General features: G+C 35.6%; 1 pseudogene; it reads right to left on the bottom strand.

The window, feature by feature from the left end:
* Positions 1-6,377: 6,377 nt before the first annotated feature.
* Positions 6,378-8,009, bottom strand: LOC109452812 (large ribosomal subunit protein uL4 pseudogene; annotated as a pseudogene).
* Positions 8,010-10,236: the final 2,227 nt, after the last annotated feature.

Raw genomic sequence — 10,236 nt, 5'->3', positions numbered from 1 at the left:
TCAGCTTTTTCATCATTATGATGCATACTAAGCCATTTTCAGTGCCCAGGTAGCTTTCACTAAACTTTCTAATTTCTGCTTTGATCTGTGTTATTTCCTTCCACATGTTAACTTTGGGCTTAGTGTGTTCTTTCACATCTAGTTCCTGAGGTGTAACGTTAGATTATTTGAGGTCTTATTTCTATGAACTTCCTTTTTAGAACTGCATTTGCTGCATCCATAAGTTTTGGTATGTTGCGTTTCCATTTTCAATTGTCTCAGGATATTTTTAATTTTTATTTTTTATTATTTTTTTATTTACTTATTATTTTTTAAATTAGTTTCAGGTGTACAAAACAACATAATGATTAGACATTTATACCCCTCACAAAGTCATAACACCCCTCCCAGTCTACTCCCCCTCTGACATCATATATAGTTGGTACTATACCATTAACTACATTCCCTATGCTATACCTCACATCCCGTCACACACACACACACACACACACACACACACACACACACACGAGGTCAGACAATTAAGTTCTCAAGCTCATCCTAGAAAGTGCTACATACCTCATTGCTGAATATCACACTGTCACATTCAAAGTACTCCACTTGGGAAGCTATGCACTCATGTTAGTACCTAGTCCACCCTACAAAGCAATTTTGGAACTCTTTTTCTGGCCATCAGAGCTGTCATCGTATTATCCTTGATGTCCTGAATGTCATTAAAATGTCCTCTTTTCAATATTTCCTTTATCTTTGGGTAAAGAAAGAAGTCATTGGGGGCCAGATCAGATGAGTAGGGAAGGTGTTCCAACACAGTTATTTGTTTACTGGCTAAAAACTCTCTCACAGACAGCGCCGTATGAGCTGGTGCATTGTCATAATGCAAGAACCATGAATTGTTGGCGAAAAGTTCAGGTCATCTAACATTTTCATGCAGCCTTTTCAGCACTTCCAAATAGTAAACTTGGTTAACTGTTTGTTCAGTTGGTACAAATTCATAATGAATAATCCCTCTGATATCAAAAAAGGTTAGCGACATCATTGCAACAAATTCGCGAACTTAACTGTCGGATAACATAATATATAATTATAGTTGACATTCAATATTATTCTACATCAGCTTCAGGAATACAGTGCAGTGGTCAGGCATCTACACAGTCTATGAAGTGATCCCCTGTACCCATAATAAGTTCTGTACCCATCTGGCACCCTACGTAACGTAAACAACATTATTGATTATACTCCCCACATTGCACTTCACATACCCGTGACTATTTTGTGACTACCAATTTGTACTTTGTAATCCTCTCAGCTTCTCACCTACTCCCAGTACCCCTCCCATCTAGCAACCATCAGTTTGTTCTCTATCTCTGAGTCTGTTTATGTTTTGTTTGCTTGTTTAGTCTGTTCTTTAGATTCCACATATAAGTTAGATCATATAGTATTTATCTTTCTCAGTCTGACTTATTTCAGTTAGCTTAATATTCTCTAGGTATAGGAATTAAACTCACAGACATTGCCCTTAGTAATATTTTTACTGATATATCCCTTTGGGCAAGGGAAGCAAAAGAAAAAACAAACAAATGGGACTATATCAAACTAAAAAGTTTGTTTCATGATATTTTAAAACTTTTCCTTTTGCTTTCTTCTTCAACCCATTTGTTTCTCAAGAGTGTGTTGCTTAATTTCCACCTCTTATTAAAATTTTCCTAGTTTTGCTTCTGTCATTGGTTTCTATTTTCATACTATTGAGGCAGGTTAGTTAGTATGAAATAGGGCAGTTAGAGACTCCTTGGTAGACTGAGCAAAAACAGAACAAAAACAGAACACAGGACAACTGTACCTGGACAAAAATATCATCAATCACACTCTAGGGCAAATGGGTTTGTTTCAAAGGCCTCCCACAAGCTGAGCAGTAGAGCTAGTCTGGGAAACATTGTATCCATAGGCACCAGCACCCCAACATCCCCCTCTCAAGTAGAAATAAAAGTTCATAAACAGAAGCTTTTTTTCCTTAGCTAGTGGGCATCCCAGCTTAGGGTAGCCCCTCACGCTAGGGAGCTGTAACTCTTTGCTTGCTATAATAAAATATCTTCCTGTGCCACTCTTTGCCTCTCCTTGGTCCATGTATCCATTCTTTGGTTCCATGAGACTGCGAACCATAGCATTCACTAAGCAACATCCTACAGCACTGCATTCACTAAGCAACATCCTACAGCACTATTGTTTTTGGAAAAGATACTTGTATGATTACAATCTTCTCACATTTGCTATGGCTTGTTCTGTGACCTAATAATGATCTACCCTGTTGAATGTTCTATGTGTGCTTGAAAAGAATGTATATTCTTCTGTCATTGGATAGAATGTTCTGTATATATGTATTAGGTGCATTTGCTCTAAAGCGTAGTTCAAATCCAGTTTCCTTGTTGATTTTATGTCTGGATGACCTGTCCATTGCTAAACGGAGAGTACTGAAGTTCCCTACTATTATCATGCTGTGTATTTCTCTCTTCAGATATGGTAATATTTGCTTCACATATTTAGGTGTTCCAGTGTTCGGTGCATAAACAGTTATAAATGTTATATTCTCTTAATGAATTAACCCTTTCATCATTATATAATGTCATTTGTTTCTTGCTACTTTTTTTTTTTAAGAGTATACTTTTTCTGATAACTGCTACTACTCTTTTTGGTTTCCATTTGCATGGAATATCTTTTTCCATCTTTTCACTTTCAGCCTATATGTGTCCTTAAAGCTGAAGTGAGTGTCTTGTAGGCAGAATATAGTTTTTTGTTTTGTTTTTTTCAATCCATCTACTCTATGTCTTTTGGCAGGATAATTTAGACTATTTACATTTCAGGTAATTATTGATAGTTATAGACTTACTATACTAATAGCTATGCTATAATCATTTTCTGATATTCACTTCTTTTATTTCTGACTTTCTTCTTGAATTGATGATTTTTTTTAATGATGTGCTTTGATTCCTTCTCTTTATCCCTTATGTATCTATGTACATTTTGCTCTGCATTTACCAACATGTTTAGAGAAAACATCGTACAGATGTTATAGTCTATTTTAAGCTGATAATTTAACTTTCATTGCATATGAAAACTGTACCCTTTAACTCGCTACTGACATTTTATGTTTTTATGTCACAATTTACATCTTTTTATGTTATGTATTCCTTAAGAAGTTATTGTAGCTACAGTTACATTTTTTAAATTAAAGGTTATTGGGGTGACAATTGTTAGTAAAGTTACATAGATTTCAAGTGTATGATTTGTAATACATTATCTATATATCACATTGTGTGTTTACCACCCAGAGTCAGTTCTCCTTCCATCACCATATATTTGATCCCGTTTACCCTCATCTACCACCCCTTGCCTTCTGGTAACCACTAAACTATTGTCTGTGTTTATGAGTTACTTTTAATATTTATGTCCTTTAAATTGTATATTAGAGTTAAATTATTAATACACTACCATAGTAAAGTGTTGGCATACTCTGAATTTTACTGTATACTTGCTTTTACTGATATATTTTTTTACATTTTCATGTTGCTAATTTGCATGCTTTGATTTCAGCTGTAGAGCTCCTTTGCTTTTTAAAGGCAGGTCTAGTGTTAATGATCTCCCTCATTTTTCATTTGTTTAGTAGTGACTTTCCTTCATTTCTGAAAGACAACTTTGATTGGAAAAGTATTCTTGGTTGACTATTTTCTTTTGACACCTGAATCCCACTCTCTCCTGGCCTGCAAGTTTTCTGATGAGATTCACTGAGAGTCATCATGTTGGGATTTCCTTATATATAAAAATTCCTTTTTCTCCTTTTAAAATACTTTCTTTGTTTTTGATTTTATACTGCATTGTTATAATAGGTGTTTGAAAAGATTGTTTTGTTTGAGACTTATGGGTGACCAATTCACTTCATGAACTTGGGTATCCAAATGTTCACCCAGATTTGAGAATTTCTTAGCCATTATTTCTTTAAATAAACTTTCTGCCCCCTTTTCTCTTCTCATTCTGAGAATATAATAATGCTAGATTGTTTCTATTATAGTATTGCATAATCAGGTAGTCTTTCTTCAGTCTTTTTTATTTTGCTCCTCTGATTGAATGATTTCAAAGGTCCTGTCTTTAAGTTCATTAAATCTTTCTTCTGATTCATCAAGACTGCTGTTGATGTTCTTTACTGTATTCTTAATTTCAGTTATTTTATTCAACTCTAGGTTTTCTGATTTTTAAAAATATTTCCTAATTCTTTAACATCTCATTTTGTTCATTCTTTTCCCAATTTCATTTAGTTGTCTACCTGTGTTTTCCTGTACTTCACTGAATCTCATTAGGAAGATTATTCTTTACAGACTGGCTTTGGCAGTGAAAACTCTTTACTAGTCAGCAGTCCAAAGATTTTGGGTAGCCCATATATTGGTGACCATGAGAATGCTTGCTGCTGGAGTCGTTGGTCAGGTATGTGTGGCCCTGGGTCAGCAATGGATAGAGATCGCACTTGGGCACATAAGGACTGTCCTAGGGGCATGCCTGGAGCCTGGGTTCACTGGGATAGGCCTGGATCTTGAATCTGCAGTAATGGATCCTGTACCTGGGTCTATGTCGGCCATCCTGAATCCTCGGTCTGGGGGAGATGACCAGTGCCAGGCACCACTAAAGTGGAAACCATACAATCCAGCAATTACATTGTTTGTAATTTATTTTAATGAACTAAAAACTTTTCTTCACACACAAAACCTAAGCACCGATGTTTTTAGAGTCTTTCTTCATATTTGTCAAAACTTGCAAGCAACCTAGATGTCCTTCAGTAGGTGAGTGGTATATCCAGACAATGGAATAGTATTCAATGCTAAAAGAAATGAGCTATCAAGCCATGAAAAGACATGGAGAAATTTAAATGTATATTATATTACTTAGTGAAAAAAATCTATGTGAAAGATTATATACTGTATGATTCCAACTATATGACATTCTAAAATGCAAAATTATGTAGACTACAAAAATATTAGTGGTTGCCAGTGGGTCACAAGGAGAAAGGAATGAATAGGCACAGCACAGATTATTTTTAGGGCAGTAAAACTGTTATATATGATAGTATAATTGTGGGTTCATATCAGTATACAGTTGACAGAGTCAATAGAACATACAACACCAAGAGTGAACCCTATTGTGAACTATGAACTCTGTGTGACAGTGATATTTTAATGTAGGCTCATCAATTGCAATAAATGTACCACTATGGTATAGAATATTGATAGTAGGGTAGGTTGTACATGTGGAGAATTAAGGGGTATATGAGAACATCTATACTTTGTGCTCAGTTTTTCTGTAAACCTAAAGCTTCCCTGAAAACAAAGTCCACTCTAAAACAACAATGACAAAATGGAAAACAGAAAAACTATATATAAAATCAAGGAAACAGAAAATTTTGTGGGGTTTTTTGAGGGAAAATTGATACAATTTATACACATGTAGCCAGTTCGTTGAGGACCAAAAAGAAGACACAAATTATCAGTATTGGGAATGAAAGAATATCCATCATTACTGCTACTTCATACAATAAAAGGATGCTGACAGAAATTCATACCAATAAAATTGAAAACTCACATGCATTGTCAAATTCCTTGAAAGACACAAATTATTAAAGCTCACTCAAGAAGAAATAGATAACTTGAGTTACTCTATATGTATTAATTAAAATTGTATAGTAAAAAACTTGTCTAGAAAGATATCTTGAGGCCCACATGGCTTCACTGGTGAATTCTACTAAACATTACATGAAGAAATGATTCAATTCTACACAAAATCTCCAAAATAATTGAAGGAAATGGAACACTTCTCCACTCATTCTATGAGGCCAGCATTAACCTGTTACAAAAACCAGGCTAAGAAATAACAAGACAAGGAAATTACATACCCATTTCAATATGTGTTTTTTTTTAATTAAAGTTTATTAGGGTGACAATTGTTAGTAAAGTTACATAGATTTCAGGTGTACAATTCTGTAATACATCATCTATGTATCACATTGTGTGTTTACCATCCAGAGTCAGTTCTCCTTCCATCACCATATATTTGATTCCCTTTTCTCTCTTCTACCAATTCTTACACATCCACACCAATAGTTATTATTTTCAGAGGGTGTTGACAATATCCTTCCTAATGGGGGTGAGGTGGTATGTCATTGTGGGTTTTGATTTGCATTTCCTGAATAATTAATGAAGTTGAGTATTTTTGAGTCTTTTCATGTGCTTAGTGTCTGTTTGTATATCTCTTTGGAGAAACGTCTGTTCAAGTCCTTTGGCCATTTTTGAATCAGATTGTTTTTTTATTGTTGACTTTTAGGAGTTTCTATATATTCTGGATATTAATCTTTTATCAGATATGTGATTTGCAAATACATTCTCCCACTGTGTGGGTTGTCTTTTTACTCTGTAGTGTCTTTTGATGCTCAAGTTTTTAATTTTTATGGAAGGCAATTTGTCTATGTTTTTCTTTTCTTTTTTTTTCTCACTGCCTCTTTGATCGGGCTTTTATTCAAAATTGGCTGTCCAAAGTGATTTGACCTTTATGGAATAAACAAATTTAAGTTTACACCACAGGCTTCTTCTATGGTGGGTTTCTTTTCTGCAGGCTTCTTTTCAGCTGCTGGTTTCTTGGTAGTTGCAGCCTTTCTTCCCACCAAAGACTTCTTCTGCTTCGTAGCATCAACAGCCTTCTTTCCTGGCTTCCCTATGGCTGGCTTCTTTCCTGGAACCCCCTTCTCATCTGATTTGGTTTCTAGCACTGCTGCTGCTTTATCCACCTGGAGATGGTGATTCTTGGCCTGGTGAAGAGTGGTGTTCCAGCACATGCTCTTTGCATATGGGTTTAGCTTCAACATGATTCTCAGGTCTTTCAGTGGATTCTTCTTCAGGACTCTGTGATAAATCTTCTTGCATGGTGCTCGAAGGGCTCTTTGAATCTCTGGGCTTTTCAAGATTCTGCTAAGGTCTGCATTGAGCATCTTGTACATGGGAAGGTTGTAGTTAATCTAGAAGGAGGGAATTTTACCCCAAGTGCCATACAGATCATCTAACTTGTGGAAAGCACTTTCAATCCAAATGCAGAAATGGCCCACATGCCCACCAGGAGCAGGTTTCAAAACGTTCAGTTTGCTTACATTAAACAGAGTAATTCCAGGGATGTTTCTGAAAATTTTGCTGATGTCACTGTCCTCATTATATATGATGCAAGGTACCCTGCACTGGATACGATAATGGTTTCTCATTTTGCCCTTGCCAGGTCTCATTCGCTGAGAGGCACAGACCTTTTTGATACCATTCCAGGACTTAAGCGTCTTAAGAAGCAAAACAGTTTCCTTGTAACCTTCGACTTTATCTTCAACCACGAAAGGAAGTACTTCCTCAATACAATGAGCTTTAGACATGACCAGTGCTGGTGAGGCTGAGCCAGCCAAGGCAGAGCAGATAGCTTATAGATTCTGTGTTCTGTCTCCTCTGTGGTGCCAATGGCTCCAGGTTTTGGTTGGTGCAAACATGCAGCCCCACAACACATATTGCAAAAAGGACCCTGGCCAGAACAATGACTCCCACCACCTCAAACTCAGGGAATTAGAGCCACAGCTCTGCCAGTACCCCACAACTCAGCGCTGGTTTTGATGACCTGCTAATTCACTGGTAGTATAAGGCTGTCTATTGTTTTTGTGCAAGTTGGTGTGAACAAAGTTCACAATGTCTGGTCAAATGGGAGCTTTGAACACAGCAGGCAAAGTGACATTTTTGCCAGATGATTCCCACTTTCCAGAGTACACCAATATCAGTGGACAAACACACGCCATGGCAAGGAGAAGAGACAGCCATGCTCCTCTCAACCCGGTGGCTCCCACAGGAAAAGTTATGTTTTTCTTTTGTTACCAAGGAATCATTGCCAAACTCAACATTGTGGAGCTTTAGCCTTAGTCTTTCTTCAAAGACTTTTATAGTTTTAGTTCTTATATTTAAGTCTTCCATTGATCCTGAGAAAATTTTTGTACAGATTCTGAGAAACTGGCTCAAAGTACTACAAATGAATCACCCAAGGTCACTCAACTAATAAGTGGCATAGTTAAGGGGCAGACCCAGCTTCTAACTTTAAATCATCTTTTCCCCACTGTTAATTCTTTCACTTAAGTGATGCCCACTCACTCCAGGCTCATTCATCTATTATTCATTGAGGGTTATTCCTACATTTGTCACGGTGCAGCAATACACAGAGAGACACATACACATAATCCTTGATATCAAAGACATCTTAATTGTCTTAGTCCATTCAGGCTGCTATAGCAAAATACCATAGGTGTTAGGAAAGGGTCGAATTTTCATTCTTTTGCATATGAATGTTCACTTTTTTCCAGCACCATTTGTTGAAAAGATTGTCCTTTCCCCATTGAATGGGATAGCCGCCTTTGTAGAAAATCACGTGACCATATACATGAAAGGTTTTGTGTGTTTTTTCGCACTTTCTAATCCCATTCATTGGTCTATATGTTTGTCTTCAAGTCAATACGATTTTGTTTTGATTTCTGTAGATTTGTAGTTAGTTTTGAAATCAGGAAGTGTGAGTCCTCCAACTTTTCCCTTTTCAAGATTGTTTTTGCTATTTGCGACCCCTTGAAATTCCACATGAATTTTAGGATGGATTTTTCTATTTCTGAAAAAAGTCGTATTTTGATACATTGAATTGATAGATTGCTGAGGGTAGTATTGGCATTTTAACAATATATTTTTTTCCAATCAATGTCTATTTGTTTCTTTAATTTCTATAAATATTGTTTGTATTTTTTATTGTACCTCTTTCACCCCTTGGTTGTCTAGAAATATTTATTCTTTTTGATGCTATTGTAAATAGTTTTCTTAATATCTTTTTGGATTGTTCACTGTTAAATGTATAGAAATGTAACTGATTTTTGAGTTTAGATTTTGTATTTTGCTGAATTCATTTATTAGATCTAAGAGGGGTGTGTGTGTGTGTGTGTGTGTGTGTGTGTGTGTAATCTTTAGGGTTTTCTGCATATAAGATACCTGTGAACAAAGATAATTTTACTTCTTCATTTTCAATTTACATGCCTCCTCTTTTTCTTGCATAATTGCTATGTCTGGAATTTTGAGTACTTTATTGAAGTGGTAGAATGGGCGTCCTTGCCTTCTTCATAATTTTAGAGGAAATCTTGTCACTCTTTCATATTGAATATGATGTTAGCTACTGGCTTATCCATGTGTCTTTTATTATTGTGAGGTGCTTTCCTTCTGTTTCTAGTTTGTTGAGTGTTTTTGTCATGAAAGGGTATTGAATATTATCAAATGATTTTTTTTAATTATTGAGATGATCACATGATTCTTTTCCCTTGCTCTGTTAATGTGGTGTGGGACATTGATTGCTCTTGTAGGTTAATGTCACAATGAATTTTATAACTGTATTTGCTACAAACTCTCTAGGAAACAAACCAATAAAATATTTCTTTTAGTATCCTTCCTTTATCCTGTTGTTTGAATATAAAAATGTATATCCACATTCCTGATATCACGTAATAATAACATCACCATATATTGTTTTGTTACTCAAGACAGAAATCTGTTTCAACAATATAATGTATAGGCACACTTCATTTTACTGTTTTGTTTTGTAAAAAATTGTGCTTTGCTTTACTGTGATTTACATATATAACAGTTTTTACAAATTGATATTTGTGGTGACTCTGTATCAAGCAAGTTTATCAGTGCCATTTTCCCAACAGTATTTACTCACTTTACATCTCTACGTCACATTTTGACAATTCACACAGTATTTCAAACTTTATCATTATATATTTTTTGGTGATCAATGATCTTTGATGTTACTATTGCAATTATTTGGGGGCTAGAAATGATTAAGCTTAGTGGGAAAGACATGTCAATAGCAAAAATAAGGAAAAAGGTAGGCCTCTGGTGCCAACAGTTAGCCAAGTTATGAATGCAAAGTTCTTGAAGGAAATTAAAACTGCTACTCCAGTGAATGCACGAATGATAAGAAAGCAAAACAACCTTATTTCTAATATGAAGAAAGTTTTAATGGTCTGATAGAAGATCAAACCAGCCACAGCATGCCCATAAACCAAATGCTAATCCAGAGCAATGCCTTAACTCTCTTCCATTTTATGAAGGCTGAGAAAGGTGAAGAAGCTTCAGAAGAAAAGTTTGAAGCTAG

Source organism: Rhinolophus sinicus, chromosome 16 (genome assembly GCF_057876585.1).
Source record: "Rhinolophus sinicus isolate RSI-liver-muscle chromosome 16, RSI-T2T, whole genome shotgun sequence".
Lineage (NCBI taxonomy): Eukaryota > Metazoa > Chordata > Mammalia > Chiroptera > Rhinolophidae > Rhinolophus > Rhinolophus sinicus.
Note: the sequence above shows the minus strand (reverse complement) of the source record. Positions and strands in the feature narration are given on the sequence as shown.